This window comes from Lynx canadensis, chromosome B4, assembly GCF_007474595.2.
Source record: "Lynx canadensis isolate LIC74 chromosome B4, mLynCan4.pri.v2, whole genome shotgun sequence".
Taxonomy (NCBI): Eukaryota; Metazoa; Chordata; class Mammalia; order Carnivora; family Felidae; genus Lynx; species Lynx canadensis.
The window spans coordinates 137,625,932-137,637,820 of NC_044309.1; the positions used below are offsets into that span (position 1 = coordinate 137,625,932).

The 11,889-nt window shown below is 57.7% G+C and overlaps 2 long non-coding RNA genes across 2 annotated transcripts; one reads left to right on the plus strand and one right to left on the minus strand.

Moving 5' to 3' along the window:
- Positions 1 to 1,397: 1,397 nt before the first annotated feature.
- LOC115517871 lies at positions 1,398 to 11,010 on the minus strand. The gene is made up of 4 exons (XR_003970102.1): positions 10,906 to 11,010; positions 8,225 to 8,482; positions 2,993 to 3,204; positions 1,398 to 1,706 (listed from the first exon to the last, which is right to left on the minus strand). It is a non-coding gene; the product is annotated as an uncharacterized LOC115517871 (long non-coding RNA).
- LOC115517870 lies at positions 4,412 to 11,603 on the plus strand. The gene is made up of 2 exons (XR_003970101.1): positions 4,412 to 5,795; positions 7,604 to 11,603. It is a non-coding gene; the product is annotated as an uncharacterized LOC115517870 (long non-coding RNA).
- The last annotated feature ends 286 nt before the right edge of the window (positions 11,604 to 11,889 follow it).

The window sequence follows — 11,889 nt, forward strand, 5'->3', positions numbered from 1 at the left end:
GAATCAGATCTGTGGTTGCCCGGAGCTTGGGGGGGCAGGGCTGCCGACAAGTTGAGACTAGGGGACATTTTGTGGTAATGGAGTTTTCTCTCTTGACGGTGATGGTAGTGACATGGGCATACATACACTTGTCAGAGCTCACCGAATAGCATAAGTGGAAGAGATCTCACGGAATGGGAATTAGACCTCAATAAAGTTAATTTTAAAATTCTTGGTGTTTATTTTCCAAATCCTATAGAGGTTACTATTTGGTGACACGAAATGCTTAGGACATATTGAACGAAACGGTTGTGAAATAATCTATAGTATAATCCTACACACATATATGCAGCACGTATACATGGCTGGCTTGGAAAACACCAGAAGGACTTCCGTCGAAATGTACCTAGTAATGATCTCGTGGGTAATTTTTGTTTTCTTGTTTGGGGCTTTCCCGTATTTCCAAATTTTCTGTAGCACGCGTTTTTCTTTTCATAAACAAATAAGAACAAACATATCTCTTTTCCCTTTTTCCAGCGAGAGCAGGCCGGGGACGTGGGGCTGGGTCCCAGGACGGATGGTGAGGACACCCCCGGAGGGGTCCAGCGAAGGGGAGCTCCCTGGGAGGCGATCGCGGACGATGAGGGTGTGAGGGATGGGGCCCTCCGGGTGGGGCCCTCCCCTGTCCCCAGTCCTTTGGCCGGGGTTTCAGTGCTGGCATCACTGATGGAGGGAGGGACGTTATCCTTGGCCCGGAAGCCAGACCCTCCCATTTGGAGTGCGGGGACCCGCGGCTCCTCTCCCGAATGCACCGGTCTCCTGTGCTGCCCCGAGCACGGGCGGGGGTGGGGGTTCTGGTCTCTCTGCTGCCCAGGCCGCTTGCTTTCCCCCCCGGAGGAAGTTGTCCTCGGTGAGAGTTGCGGGGACCGGGGTGGGGGTGGAGGTGGCAGACCCCGCAGCGGATCTCCTGCCCTCCGTGGCCCTGGGAGGCCGGGGCCGTTATTCACCGCCACCACTCTCTCCAACTTTGGGGAAACTGAGGCAGAAGTGATTCACTGAAGTCACCCAGGCGGCGGAGCTCAGACTTGACCCCACGCCTGGATCCTCACACGATTCAAGCTTCATTTCCCGGGAGCTTCTGGGCCCCACCTGGCTCATCAATGCGGGGTGGGTTTGGGGGCCCGGGGCTGAGTTTTCTCCCACGCGCGTTGTCTGCTCCGGGTTCTTGTGCGACTTCTTTTTTTTTTTTTTTTTTTTTCAACGTTTATTTATTTTTGGGACAGAGAGAGACAGAGCATGAACGGGGGAGGGTCAGAGAGAGAGGGAGACACAGAATCAGAAGCAAGCTCCAGGCTCTGAGTCATCAGCCCAGAGCCCAACGCGGGGCTCGAACCCCCGGACCGCGAGACCGTGACCCGGCTGAAGTCGGACGCTTAACCGACTGCGCCGCCCAGGCGCCCCTCTTGTGCGACTTCTAACGTACGCACATTCGGTAGACCTGGCAGCTGAGCTTCGCAGCGGAACGTGAACTTCTCTGAGAACAGAGCTGTTCAGAACAGAACGGGGCTGGGGCCCCGGCATCGCCCCGAACCTAAGGCCGCTTCCCTCCGGCCAGCTGGCCTCGCAAAGGTTCCGAGGAGGAGGCCCGACCGACTCGGTTTCTCTTCCCTTCCTCACTGAGCAGATTCTGTAACAGACTGTAGAAATGGAAAAATAAAAGCCTGAACCTGTTAAGAACAAAAACAAAAAGTGAGTGTGTGTGTGTGTGTGTGTGTGTGTGTTTAAACCAAGTCACAAATGGGAAAGAAGAGACAACAGCAAGTTAAGGACACTTGGTGACGTAGTGTTTCCCGCTCAGGTCACGATCCCGTGGTTCATGGGTTCAAGCCCCGTGTCGGGATCTGTGCTGACAGCACGGAACCTGCTTGGGATGCTCTCTCTCCCTCTCTCCGCCCTTTCCCCACTTGTGCACGCGCACACGCACGTGCTCTCTCGCTCTCTCTCAAGATACATAGATTTTTATTTTTTTATTTTTTATTTTTTATTTTTTTTCACGATACATAGATTTTTAAATAAGTAAATAAAATTCAGTTGATGAGGTAAAAGAAAAAAAGTTTAACAAATGTCATGTATTTATATGTCTATTTATAGAACTATAAAGAAATAAAACGTAAAGAGAGTGGCCAAAGTCTTTGGAGTCGAGGGACCAGGATGGAAATTTTCTCCCTTTCCATCTTCCTTCCTTCCTTGTATGTTCCTTTTTTTTTTTTTAATGTTTATTTATTTTTGAAGGAGAGAGAGACAGAGTGTGAGCAGGGGAGGGGCAGAGAGAGTGGGAGACACAGAATCCAAAGCAGGCTCTGGGCTCTGAGGGGTCAGCACAGAGCCCGACGTGGGGCTTGAACTCACAGACTGTGAGATCATGACCGGAGCTGAAGTCAGACACTTAACTGACTGAGCCACCCAGGTGCCCCCCACCCTTTTTTTAAAGTTTATTTATTTGTTTTGAGAGACATAGAGATAGCGCAAGCAGGGGAGGGGCAGAAAGAGAGGGAGAGACAGGGAATCCCAAGCAGGCTCCTTGCTGCCAGCCCAGAGCCCAACTCGGGGCTCCAACTCATGAACCCATGAGATCACGAACTGAGAGGAAACCAAGAGTCAGACACTTAACCGACCGAGCCACCCAGCCCCCCACCCCCGCCTCCACTTATGTTCTTTAAACTTTCTATAACACTTGTATTTTTTTAAGTATTCTCTACACCCAAAGTGGGGCTCGAAATTACAACCCCGAGATCAGGTGTCTCATGCCCTACCGACCAAGCCAACTGTAGGCGCCCCTACAGTTGTATGACTTTTAAAATAAGATGAGATAAACTTACATGAAAAGTAGGTAAAAAACATCATATTAAAATACATTATATTAAAATGCATTATATTAAAAGCAGTCAGACTGTGCGTGAGCCTTCCCGTCAAACGGTAACCATGACAATCAAGGGTACTTTGGACTGAGTACCTGCTATGTGCTGGGTCCTCTGAGAACGTCTCCCATCACCCTGTCTCCTCAGGACACCCTGCAGGAGGGACCGGTCGCCCCCAGCCCAGGGAGCTGAGCCCCTGAGACGGCAAATGAGGCAGAGCTGAGGGCTGAACGTGGATGCCTCCGACTCTCTTGGAACTATACTCCTTCCACAACAGCTTCCTGCGTCTTCAGGGGACACGTTTTTCCTAAATACAATGGTCGTGGATGAAAACATTTTTATCTCGTTTACATAGAATCTGGGATTATTTCTGTAAACGGAATTTAGTAAAAGAAATATAAAAGTCATAGTTTTTTGGTTTTGTTTTTGGATTTTCTGTTTGTTGGTTTACTTTATGACACCGTTAACCAATGTCCAAACTAAGGACCAATGTCCAAACTAAGCTACATAACTTTCTGGGCCCAGGGCCTCGTGTTCGCAAAGGATTAAGACTTTTTTTTTTTTAATTATTATTATTATTATCTTTTAATGTTTTATTTATTTTTGAGACAGAGAGAGACAGAGCATGAGCAGGGGAGGGGCAGAGAGAGAGGGAGACACAGAATCCGAAGCAGGCTCCAGGCTCCGAGCGGTCAGCACAGAGACCGACGCGGGGCTCGAACTCACAAACCGAGAGATCATGACCTGAGCCGAAGTCGGACGCTCAGCCGACTGAGCCACCCAGGCGCCCTAAGGATTGAGGAGTTTACGAGGAGGTCCACAGATCACTGATCATGCAGCACCTGCACGGGCCATGTGCCCATCGAGCCTCCCCCGACAAGGTCTTGATAGGATTTTGGTGGAGCCACGGTGACATCCGCTTTGGGGACAAACGGAGCACCAGTGACCGCGCATCAGAGAACAAATGGTTTCAAGCTTCGGGAAGAGGCGCAGTTCCCGAGACATTTTCCAGTCCTGAAAAGCCGAAGTGGCTGCAGCTGAGGAGAGGAGTCGCCAGGGAGGACGCCACGGGACAGAGCAGGTAGGTCTCCTTCCCCGCGCAAGGGTGGGGCCTCTGCACAAGGAGCTTTCACAGAAAGCAAGGGATCCCTACAGCATGTTCCTGTGAAATGTCACACCCTGACACGGAGCCTTGATAAAACTTCAATCGTGTCGCCGGAGTGTGTGTGGCTGACCAGCCGAGGTCTAGGGGAGAAGTGAGAGAAAGCCAAGGCTCACACTTGCTCTGGTAAAAACACAGTAAGAGGGGCGCCTGGGGGGGCCCAGGCGGTTAAGCCTCCAACTTCCGCTCAGGTCATGATCTAGCGGTTCGTGGGTTCGAGCCCCGCGCGGACAGCCTGCTTCGGATCCTGTGTCTCCCTCTCTCTCCGCCCCTCCCCTGCTCGTGCTCTCCCTCTCTCTTTCTCTCTCTCTCAAAAATAAATACGCATTAAAAAAAAACCTTAAAAACACAGCAAGAAACTCCATTCCACCTGCCGTGGCGAAGGGTCTTAGGCTTCGTTGGCAGGTGGATTTCCCTCCACCGCCCGCCCCCAGATGAGGCCCGTGGGCCCTGGGAACACACTGGAAGCCTATGTGTGTAGGTTGAGGAGGATTCCGCGGCTCAGAAGACGGGCTCCGCACGGCACTCCAGCCAGCCCCAAGCGCAACCCCCTAGCTCATTTTCTCTCTAAAAAACAAACACACAACCCACCCCGCTTCTCCCAGCGTTTCGGGCACTCTGGAGTAGCAGGCCTGGGACAGAGTAGTCTCTCCATAAACGGTCTTACAAGGAAAGATGGACAGACACACGGATAAACAGGGCAGCGCAGGGGCATCCCAGGGCTGATTGGTAGGTGGCTACTCTGTGCCCCCCAGCTCCTGTTCCAGTGCTCACAGGACCCCTGAAGGCACGGGGCTTGGGTGGTGCACAGGTTCCCAGACCTGGGGCCGCTCAGCTGCCTCCCCCAGCCCGGATGTGTCCCCAGGACGCTGCCCCGGGAAGGTTCCAAGCCAGGCGGAGCCAAGAGGGCAGAAAATAGCAGCCCAGGGCTGCCAGGTGTGGTCAAGGCCTGGCACACGAAACATGTGCCCGAAGGGCAGGAACGGGGTCCTGCGTTCACTGCAGATGCCGGCTGGGCCTCTCCGCGGTCGCCTCCCGGACACCGGGGCTCACCAGCCGTCCTTCCACTCTGAGGACAGAAACATAGGGTAGCTGGCCGCAGTGGCTGACTCAAGCCCTTGGCTGGGGGGACAAGACAGACAGAGACCCAGGGGCTGCTGCTGCCCCGGGGACTCGGTGTTAGTGTCACTACCTTTCAGGAAGCATATGTTCTGCTCTCTTCGCCACCCCCTCCGCCCCCCAATTTGCCCAAGACACTTGGGAGTGGGTTATAAAACACACAGGTGCCCCAGGAGGGTGCCCAGCAAGGCTGAAGGAGACCCTCCAGAGGGGGAGGGGTGGTTGTTTACCAATTAAGAAAGAAACAACCCCAAAAAGCTCTGGGCGGAATTTCAAATTGTCGGATTTCTAAGTAGCCAGCACCCCCCCGCCCCCCTCCAGCGTATTTCTTTCTTTCCTCCCCTCTCCCGGCCTGCTTTCCCTCTTTGTTGCCAAGCTCAGACGTCGCTGCTGAAACCCAGCCCAGCGCCCGCGAAGCCCGGAAACTTCCAGCTCCGCGACCGGGCGGAAAGTTGGGGTCGCAAGGCCAGGGTGACAGCGGCGCCCCAAGGGCCGGGCGCGGCGGGGACCCGGGGCGCCGCCCGTCGCGGCCTCGCTCCGCCCGGCCGCGCCGGGACCTCGGACAGTCCAGGGGCCGGACGTGAACTTGACCGCGCGGGGCTCCCCGGGACGACCCGGTAAGCGCGCCCGCTCCCCCGCCCTCGCCCCACCCCGTGCGCCGCGGCCGGCCGGGGTCCGAGCGCGCGGCCCGGGCTTCGGGGCTTCGGGGCTTCGGGGTGGGCGGCCCGGGGTGCAGGGGCCGGGTCTCGGGCCGGGAGGGGGCGCCGCGGCCGCCATGAGAGCGCACCGCCGAGCCCCGGCCCTCCAGCGCCCCGCGAAGTCTGCCCTCCCCGGCCTCCTCCCGAACAAAGCCTCGGAAGTTCGGGAGGGAATCTTCCCGACACGTTCCCTCCCGGGGGCTGCTGCGTCTGGGCGGCGGCCATCCAGGCTCTTAAAGGGGAAACAAGACCACTCGGGCTCTCTCCTCTGTTTCTTGCACGCCCCCCCCCCCCCGCACTTTGGCTGAGGGAAGCAGGGGGGGCGGGGGGGGGTGCCACTGCACCTCTAAGGTGGTCACTCTCTCGGGCGGGGGCCTGCCCGGGGGGCTCCACGCTCGGATTAGGGCCAAGAAGAGGGACCCCCCAACAGTTCAGGGAAAACCTGCCCCATCCGGGCCGCAGCAGGAGCGGTCCTGGGGGCTCTGGGGGGACACTGCTCCCCACCCACCCCACTTCCCCCGGCAGCTTCCCTGCGGCCATGCCGGGGGGGGGGGGGGCCCTCCTGAGCAGGACGCACCCGGCCACAACGTCTCTGTCTGCTCTGCCTGGGGTGACTGTGCCAGGGCAGCCGGAATGCCAAGCCACCATGACACAACATGGCAGCCGTGGTCGGGGCCTGTGGAGGAGAGGGAGCCCCGGGCCTGTGGGACCTTGTCCGCGGGGAGCAAGGGCGGGGACACGGGTGCCTCCTTCACCCGCTTTCCTTGGCGCACAGACCCAGGCCCAGCAGCCACTCCAGCCCATTTCTCCACACCTTTCCCCCTTTGCCTGAGACAGGCCTGTGAGTGTCCTGATCCCTGGGGGGGGGGGGGGGGGCACCTACGGGATAGGGAACCCCCCCCCCCACCGGGTTGCTGGCAGAACCTCGAAAGCTCCAGAGTTCTGCCTTGGGTCTGGGCCTGGATCTCTAAGATGCACTGAATGCCCCCCGACCGGAGCGGGGACTGCCTGCGTGGCCTTGCTCTAGACAGTGGCCAGGCTCCTGACCTTCTGGAGATCTCCATTCCCAGGGCTCCCGGAGCCCACAGTCCTCAGTGAGAGGCCCGCAGGGCAGTGGCTAGAGCACCCTTGCAGGAGCGAGGCCTGGGCCAGCTGGGGATTGGGCAGGTCACCACCCTCAGTGCCCCGGACATTCCAGAGGGGGCCTCCAAAGGGCAGCCTGCAGGGTTCAGGCAGGCCAGGTGGGGCCCAGTGGAGATTTTTCAGGGACCAAGGAACAGAGAACAGATCCCAGGCCTGCCAGTGGCTGCCAAGAGGGTAAAGGCCTAGGGTTCCAGAGCTGCAGACTTGTTAGGAGAAGAAAATCCATACTTGTGCATGGAATGCCCAAACTTTGAAAATATCACAGGACAGAAGAAATATATCCTTGGGTTGAACCCAGCCTGTGGACCCCCACTGTGCAACCCCTTGGACACATGAGCTGGTTAGTGGTAAAAGGAGGCAGATTGCCTAGTGACCCTAGTCCCAGCTCAAGCTCTGGCCAGGAAGCCCCATAGATCTGGGGAGCAGGGAGGGGAGGTGATCTGCACCCCACTTGCCCCACGTCTCAGGGAAGTCGTGGCCTCCGCATACTGAGTGCTCCAGACAACTGAGGCTGACGTTGCCCCTTTGGGCCCACGTTTGCTTAACTGAACTGATTTGAAGTTAAAAATCTCGCTTTGAATCAGGTAACAGGACTGCCCCGCCCCCACGTCCTCGGAGGAGCCTCCGTGCCCTCTCAGCCTGTGCCCACAGAGCTCGCTGTGTAGGACGCAGAAAGCGAATCTGAACTTGAACTTTCTTCCTGTCCCAAGCAGTACAGTCAACCTCCAGGTACGAAAACCTGGGCCTGTTGCTGCACAGCGGGCGGGCCGCAGAGAGGTGGGGCTGTGCCTCCAGCCCGGGGGCCCTGGGAGACTGACCTCGTCTCCCGGCATCCTCAACTTCCTCACTCATAAAATGGGCTCAGTACTGGCTGTGACTCAGTGGGATCGTGGGGAGGATGGCGATACCCGCGTGCACACTTAGCGTGGTACCAGCCCACAGTAGGCACTCAGTATGCGTTCACTGCTCTATCGGACCGCAGTCCGGGTAGACCCTGCCGCTGGCTCCCCTCACAAACCACCTGCTTCTGGGGCCGCTCAGGACTCTGTCGCGCCATTTCATGTCAACCCTCAATTGCTTGCCTCTCCCCGCTTCCTTTGTTTCTTTTCTTATCCTCAAAGAAAGCATCGCTGAGCCTCTCCCCTGTGTCGACAGCCCTGTGCTGAGCACTGGGGATCGAGAGGTGAGTCTGATACACACAGTACCTTGAGAAGCTGCTGGAGGCTCTGTGCAGCTATGACACCGGGGTGAGGTTCTCTGGGCTAATTTCCCATCCAGACAGGGTGTTTCCTGCACAGTGCTCCTGCTGGCAGCCCTGCAGTCTTTGTTGAATGCCTCCAGAGATGAGCAGCTCACCGCTTCCCCGGTGGTGTGTCTGCGGCAGCCTCGTTGGTATCCCCGAAACTTGACTGTTCGGACCGGGTGTAAACAGGACTACAGCAGTGGCTCTGGGTCTGAGGCGCCTGGTTTTACAGGGGGGGGAGGGGGATACACACACCTGGTAAGAGGGTCCTAAAAAGTGGGTGAGGTGCTCGTCTTAGAAGGGACGGATGCGTGTTGTTACAAAACAGAGCCCCGTTTCCCGCTTTTGCCGGTAGCCTCTGTAGCAAGGAGAAGAAGACGACAGGGCTCTCTGAGCGGGACATTAACCAAACATAGTACAAAAAGCTGGTCGCTGCACTAAGGAAGCCGGGGAGCCAAGCGGAGGTGTCCGGAGGCCTCGGGTCGCCCGCCGGGACTCCGGCTGCACAACCTGCAGAGCTCAGTGTGAAGGGAACGCGTGCGGCCCTTGTTCAGAATGATCAAGAATTTCAAGATGGTGACAGCAGGGCATTAAACGAAGGGCGGGCCCTTCTGAGCACAGGGCCTTCCCTTTGTGACAGGTCACCAACTCGTGAGGACGCCAGCGCTCCTCGAACGCGCTCCCGCCGCGAGCGGAGGCCGGAGAGGACCCCCAGGCGGTCCCTCCAAGGAGCGTGACTCCTCTCCTGCATTGCCTCTTCCTTCCATCACTGATGTTACATGCTAATTTTAGAGCATTTTGAATCCTCACCAAAGAAGAAAAATATTTTCAATCACCTGGAAAACCCCGCTCTCGGAAATAGCCAGTGGGAGCGCCTTCGGCAGCTTCCAACTTCCACAATTTGAAACAAAATTAGCATTTTAGCTTCTTCTGGTAATATGTATCATTTTATCTCCTGCTTGTTTCACTAAATATTTTATCACCGCCCCATTCCCAAGTCAGAAGATCTCATTCTTGCACCGGTTGATTGTTAATGACTAATATTCCGTTGGATACATCTTTTTTGACAACCCTTGTTATTGGATGCCGGCTATTTCCCGTTCTCTCTGGTATACACAGCACTTTGAGGAATGCCTGTGTGCACATTTCTGCCGATTTCCTAGGAGAGCAAAGGCTCTTAGGTCCCAGAAGTCTCTTGGGGGGCGGGGGGTCTCTGAAGTGCCTCCTTGGCCACGGTCTCCGGATGAGGACCCTGGGCCCAGGGAGCAGAGGCCCCGGCCCCAGAACTTCCTGCCTGGCCTATCGTGAGGACAGATTAATGATAATGAGGCGGAAGATGGCCCCTTATCCCACCGAACTGTGGACCGGGTTTCGGGGTCTGGGCTGCCTCGGTCACTAAGCCCGCCAGGCTGGGGATGCAATAAAATAAGGCTTAGCGGGGTGCCCTCTCTTGGGCAACACTCGGACATGGTGGCGTGGAAAAGCAGGAAGAAGGGGAGGAGGAGGGGCGTGGGGAGGAAAAGCAGAAGCCAGGAGGTGAGGTGAGGTGAGAGCCCCCCTTAGGAGAGGAGGGCTGTGCGGGGCAGCTGGTCACTTGGCCGAAGACTCCAGAGGGCAAGATGAGGTCTGCCAACTGCAGCCCAGCACGGCCCGCCACTGATGCGCAGCGGACGTTGTGTGGGGTGGATACGGAGGCGGGCTGCACCCCCAGCCTCGCTCAGAGGCGTCTGGACATGTGGGGGAGGAAGGGAGGTGGTGTATGAGTTTCCTATTGCTGCCGTAACAAAGGTCACTGATTTAGTGGCCTCCACCAAGGCAAGCTCATTATTGTGCAGCTGTGGAGGCTGGGAGTCCGCAATGACTCACGGGGCTAAAACCAAGGTGCTGGCAGGCTCGGTTCCTTCTGGAGCACCACCCCCCCCCCTCCCCGGGGAGAAACCTTGCCTCAGCCTTTTCTAGCCTCTAGAGGTGCCCACATTCCTTGGCTTCTGGCCCTTCCTCCATCTCCAGGGAGAGACTGCACCCCTCCTTCTCTGATCACCGTCGGGCCAGGGGCTCCATGTTCAAGGGTTTGTGTCATGACATCGGACCCAACCGGATAATCCAGGATGCAGGCCCTTAACTCGTCCACCCGCCCAGTGGATTTGGACTCTTCTGGGTTTGCTCCTGGGCTGAGTAAGCTCCTGCCAGAGGCCCTGTTATTGGCTCCCCCCTTGGCCTACCTCCAGGACAGAGGTTCTGGGAGCTCAGGCAGGTTCTCTGCTCACCCAGGAGCTGCTTTGCCTCGCCTAAACCCCACAGGGCAGGCATTGTGGGCGCTATTATCCCCATTTCACAGGTGGGCAAACTGAGACCCGGCGAGGCTGGATGATGTGCTTAAGGCCACACAGCTGGCGGGGGACAGAGCTGACCCTCAGTAATGGCGGACCCTAAACCCAGGGCCCCACGGGGCCTGCCACCTGCCCCTAGGAATACAGCCTTCCCTGGCTCTCCCTTAACCACAGCCCTTGATTCTTTCCAGAAGGGCGGCAGGCCTTCCTGCCCCTTTTCCAGAACAGGCCGGCTGTTCTCAGGGACAGAAAGGCCACAGGGCGGTCCTTGGCAGGGGGCTCGTGTGAGCGCGAAGGGATGTGGGAGCCTCACCAGGCGGCGGGGCCTCACCGCGGCTTGTGTGTTGGTAGGCGAAGGTGTGGATAGCAGAAGACACGCTTGTCCCAGCCTGGAGGGCAGCCGCCCTGCCAGGTCCTGCTCCCTGCTGAGGGCCTTTGGGACGTCTCTTAACACAGAACCAGCACAGCACGTTGACCTGACCAATGCAGAGTTGCTCTGAATAAGGAAGTGAGGAAGAGAACGTTCCTGGCTCAGCATCTGAAGCTGGGCTGGCCCTCCATACACAAAGGCAGGCAAGGGCGTGCACCCCACGGCTGGGACTGTCCAGAGGGCACGGCCCGCCTTCCCTCCAAGCCACCCCCTGCAGCCGATCCCCCCACCCCCGGGGGCCTGAGCCTGGCACGGGAGGAGTTAAGCGGCTGCCGCGGGCACCTTGGCACACGGAGCTGCCCAGAATGTCCGGCTCCCCACCCCCACTGCTTTTCTTCCCTTTTTTTGCCTTTTTCCTTCTTAATTAATCATACGCTGCTGCCCAATTTAAATATGGAAATGCCCAGGCCTGGCGATGCAATTATTCCCCAGGCCAGGCGGGCTGTCCGGCCCTGGGCTGCGGGGAGCATCGTGGCATCGCCTCCTTTCTGGTGTGTGTGAAATTATGTGCACAAAAGGCTTCTCCTTATCTGAGTGTGTGAACTAACTAAATAAATAAGGGCTTTTGTTTGTTTCCCGGCTCCTGCACATGACTGTTTTGACTAAAGCGCCCGTGTTGTCTGTGCCTTTATGGGGCTCCGGAGAGGGGCCGGGGGCGGGGGGCGGCCGCCGGGCATCTGGGCCTCTCCCTCCCCGGGCACCGCCGCGGCCCGCACCCCTCCCCGCACACACCCTCGCCGGAAAGTTCCCCTGCCCGGGCCGGGCTCCCAGGAGGCTGGCACGGTGCCAGGCTCGCCGCCGAGCGCGGGCAGCGGGGTGGGGCGAGCGGAGGCGGCGCCGAGGACGTGGCCGGGCGCCCCGGGCGCG